The 5,000-nt window shown below is 44.6% G+C and overlaps 1 long non-coding RNA gene across 1 annotated transcript in view; it reads left to right on the top strand.

The window, feature by feature from the left end:
* Window positions 1-35: 35 nt before the first annotated feature.
* Window positions 36-5,000, top strand: part of LOC121694842 — a 10,573-nt gene continuing 5,608 nt past the window's right edge. Inside the window, exons 1-2 of the long non-coding RNA XR_006025902.1 lie at window positions 36-143; window positions 3,496-3,621. This is a non-coding gene — a long non-coding RNA (uncharacterized LOC121694842). The remainder of the gene's footprint in view (window positions 144-3,495; window positions 3,622-5,000) is intronic.

Below are 5,000 nucleotides of genomic sequence, written 5' to 3' on the forward strand. Positions count from 1 at the left end.
AAACAGATTGTTTTATTCTTGCAGAGTATGTGGCATTTCGAGAATGCAACTGAGGTCCTGACCACTCTTTTCAAACACCACAAGTCCCATCAGTCTGCTGCAAATGCCAATAACAGCATCAGGATTTTTTATCATGGCTACAGGTAGGCTTGCAGTACTCAGATAATATGATGCATACACTGAATACATGTTGCTTTTGATGCAGCATTCAGAAAATGTCTCTGATATGGAACAGGTAATGATAAGTCATTATACCCTATATGCATAAATCCAAAACAGCCAAGACTGTCAAGAAACCACTCTTTCATCTTGCACAGTTAAATTCATCTTGGCTATTGAATAAACGTGAGTGTGACTACATCCCCGCTAGTTTATCTGAGGTAAGCTGAATGGCTGCAGCTGATGGTAGAGGAGCTGAGGACTCTGGGCTGATGGGGAGGGTAAATAAGCGGGACTTCTTCAGCCGAGCGACACCAGCCATCAAAGCAGACACACAGAGGCAGCCTCTCCACACCTCTCCACTCTACTGGCAATTTCACAAACAAATGGCCGCGCTCATAAAGGATGGCAGACCAAAGAGTGTCCTTTCTGTCCTCTAACTCCTCTCTCTTTCTTTCTCTTTCCCTCTCTCTTTCACATACCCTCTATCTCTCTTTCTTTCCCTTTCCCTCTCTCTTTCACATACCCTCTATCTCTCTCCACATCTCTCTTTCCCTCTCTCTCTCTCTCTCTAGTCCTTTCCTACATACTCCAGCTCTTAGTTTTCTACCCCTGTCTGACTCACCTCACTACCCCTCCCCGTATGTTTGTATTCTCCTGATAAACGAGAGGCAGTGTGTAATTAAGATGGGTGTACCTTTATCCCCCTCATGGTCATGAAACATTAAGAATCTCAGCGATGCCCCAGGCACCATCCTCCATCTCTGTCTCTGTCTCTCTCTTTCTCTGGCATACCCTCCATCTCTCTTTCTCTCTCTGGATTTCTTTCGCTCCCACCCCTTAGTCCGCTCCCCCTCTCCGCCGCCCCAGATCAATAGCCCATTGGTGTAGACATGAGAATGGGGAGATATCTCTCCTCCTGTGAGCAATTCACTCTAATAACCATCGCTTTGGCCCCAATCAGGTTTTACAGCGCTTAGCACCGCTTTACAGCACGCTGCTGGCCTGTTTACAAATGCATCCCCTGTGGCCCCCTTCATCTGTGTGAGTGGGTGCTGAGCACCTTTAACTACCTCAGAGTCCAAACACACACACACAGACAGACACACGTACACACAAACAGACAAAGAGAGACACACACACACACACACACACACACACACACACACACACACACACACACACACACACAAACACACACACATACCACACTTCTGAAGCAACTGATTCCCGTCATCTCCCTCTTTTAATAAAGAAAGAAAAGCTTTGTCATCATGTTTTTTGTCTCACTTGTACAGCTCACCATTCTCTCTCTCACCTGTCTCTCTCTCTCCCCTCCCTCTCTCTCTATCAACATCTTCCATTCGTTCTCCCTTTCTCTCTCTCTCTCTCTCTCTCTGTCTCTGTGTCTCTCTTTCCGTCTCTCTTTTGCTTATTAGTATGAAAATCATTCCCTGAGAATAGCGGACGCTGACGTTGACTTTTTATGAAGTCTCTTCCTGATGAGTCCAAGGTCACCCGCGTAGCTCTGGAGAATAATTAGCCTTGGCCAATTACTCAGCTGCGCAGGGAGAAGCGCTCCGCCACAGACCCACTGACCTCCACGAGCCAAGCGCCGCCACCGGGGGGACGGACAGGAACCGCACCACACCGCACGCTCGAGGAGAGAGAGAGAGAGGGAGGGAGAGATGGATAGGAACAGAGGGAGAGAGAGAAAGAGAGAGAAGACAGACAGAGCACAGACAGACAGACAGACAGACACAGACACAGACAAATAGATAGATAGATAGATAGATAGATAGATAGATAGATAGAAACAGAAACAGAGAGAGAGAGAAGGAGCTGTTTTCGTGCAATGCAAAAATCAGGGCAGCATTGTGAAAGGGGGCTGATTTGAATGTCTCATCGGATCTGCGAGAGGTTTCAGAGGGACTTTGACATGCATGGAAGGATAGGTAAGGTTGGGTGGGGCGGCCAGGGAAGATTTGGAAACCATTTTGGAGAGTGGGTAAAATGCTAACACAGGAGAGATTGGTATGCTAATACCATGGTTCCTACTGAGAGAGGAAGACAAATGCATGTGCCTGCTAGGTACTTAAAAGGCCCCACTTTTTGTGAGTTGGAATGATGACAGGGATACATTAATGTATCTGCACACAGAGTGCTTACAACACACACACACACACACATGCACGCACGCACACACTCACACACACACTAGTCCCAGTGTCTTGGTTAATTACTGGACTGCATTAGTGGGCCTGGCAAAGGCTGCAGTGTGCTGGGCAAATGTCCAGGTTGACACAACTGAGAACAAGCGTTGTTGTTTGATCTCTTTGTGATGGACGCTAACGCCTATATACTCTCCTCTAGCCAAATTTCTGGTATAAACTCCTGGTTGTGTGTGTGTGTACTGTATGTGTGTGTGTGTGTGTGTGTGTGTATGGGTATGGGTATGGGTATGGGTATGAGTCTGTGGGTATATGGGGTGGTGTTTGTGTGTGTGTGGGTGTGTGTGTGTGTGTGTGTGTGTGTGTGTGTGTGTGTGAGAGAGAGAGAGAGAGAGAGAGAGAGAGTTAAATCATCTGTGCATCTGCATCAGTGAATTTGTATGCATGTTTGGTGTGTGGCTTTGCACGTGTGTAATCCCATTATACATGTGTCATCTGTACTGTATGTGTGTGCACCAGTGTGTGTGCATGCCAGTGCTTGTGCATGCATGCTGAGCTTTAGCAGGAGCTAATGGACTCTTTTTGACATGTGAAGACATACACACCCACATACAACACGTATGTGTGCATGCACACACAGAGACACACACACACACACACACACACAACCAATGATTGTATGAAGAGGAGAGATCAAGAGAGAGCCTGAGTTGGACTGACTGAACCCTCATGGCGCACACACACACACACACGCACGCACGCACGCACGCACACACACAAACACACACACGCACAAATACACGCACACAAACACGCACACACACACGCACACACACACACACACGCACACACACATGCACGCGCACACGCACACACACACACACACACACACACCAACCCCGGGCCATTCTCCTCAGGCCCAGCCTGTTGTTTGCAGCCAAAAGAAAGGGAGGAAAAAAAACAACCCTATTTACATCCAACCACTGAGCTGACACCTTTTATCCCAAACAGATTACAGTGTACTGAATGAATGCATTCATTTGAATATGTGCTTTCTCCTACGCCCCGGGGCCTTGATCTTGGCATGGCTCAGAACACTCCACTGGCTCAGCCGCAGGAACAGGGTCATCCCTGAGTGAACACATGTTCTCCTTTTACCCCACAGATGGAACCGGAACCGGAGCCAAAGTCTTTAGGAGCTTTTGGAGTCAAGGGGCTATAACTCAAATGGGAGAGGAGTTTGTTTTCTTACGGCATTCATCAGTGAGAGTATGAGTTAAGTGGTGGGAAGGTACGAGCATCTTGCTTTTTTGGTAAACACAAACATAAAATGTAAAAGAATTGGTGGTTGAAAGAGTCACAACCAAAACCCTGAAATGGTGGAAAACTGTGACATACTGTACGTATCTGTGGCAGCAGGGATTGAAAGAATGTCATGATTACATTAAAATAGTAAACTGTAACAAAAAAGTGAAGTTGAAAGAAAAACAAAGCCTGGTGGAAATTTAATTACCTCACTGATGTCATTTGTTTAGCAGTGTAGAGGTGTCAATGTGAAGTATAGTCAAGTCAACTTAATTTATATAGAACATTTTATGCGACAAGCACTGGCCCGATGTGCTCCAAAAGAAAAAGAATAACTCAACAAACATGACATGACCAAACAAACAAAGATAAAATAGTAGGACTGTCAAGTCAAGAAAAAAATCGAATTAATTACATACTCTGTGATTAATTAATCTTAATTAGTCGCATGCATCCATTTTTGCTATGAATGTATTTTCAAAATATTTCAATTTAAATGATGGCAGATGAGTGAATCAATATAAAGCCAAACCAATATTATGGACTTGTTTCAGGTATTTTTTGACGACTCTAGAGCTCCCCCTAGAGTCGCGATATTATATTTTACTTTGCCATTGTAAATAGCCTAAGCTACTTCTCATGGCTTGTTCCCCCTGTAGGCTAGTCAATTAAAATGTGTTTGTTGTGGAGGCGAATGACTAATAATAAGCAAAAACTATCTCCAAAGTGTTAAATCTACCGACAAAGTAATGCGTCACGATTCTCGCAAGATGTTTTTTAACATGGTAAATGGAAATGACTGAAGTTTCCACTCACTGTCGACATGCACAGTACCCTAATGCCAAGCTAATGCAGTCGATGTAGTGAGGAAGTTTGTCGGTTAGTTAGTTAGTCGGTCATATGTAGCCTAAACAGTTTGCAAAGTTAACTTTGACAAGGTTGAGGGCTAGCGTTATTCATTATCATCAATGGGAGTGCTAACTTGTACATATTAAATTAGTAAACTGTAACGTATTATGACGTTTTGGGCCATCCAAGTTTTGGATGAGGTCATTCATTGGACCTCAGTATGCAACTCAGGCTCTAGAGTAGCCTACATACTGGGCTATCACATATACCAAGTACAGCCACTTCCTTTCTGACATAGGCACTGAGCTAGATTCTAGAATGTAGCAGAGCAGTCATCACTCTAGGCTATTAATAATTCCATCTAGTTGGATAGGCTGCTGCACCAGATACTGTAGGTAAACAACACAATAAAATGGCCTAAAGACATGCTTCCATTATGTTACTGACAATCAGCAACAGTTTTGTGTTCCAGCAGTAGTCTGAGAAATAAACAAGTTTATTGATCCTCAGCATTTT

The sequence above is a fragment of the Alosa sapidissima genome, chromosome 20 (assembly GCF_018492685.1).
Source record: "Alosa sapidissima isolate fAloSap1 chromosome 20, fAloSap1.pri, whole genome shotgun sequence".
NCBI classification, from domain to species: Eukaryota; Metazoa; Chordata; class Actinopteri; order Clupeiformes; family Clupeidae; genus Alosa; species Alosa sapidissima.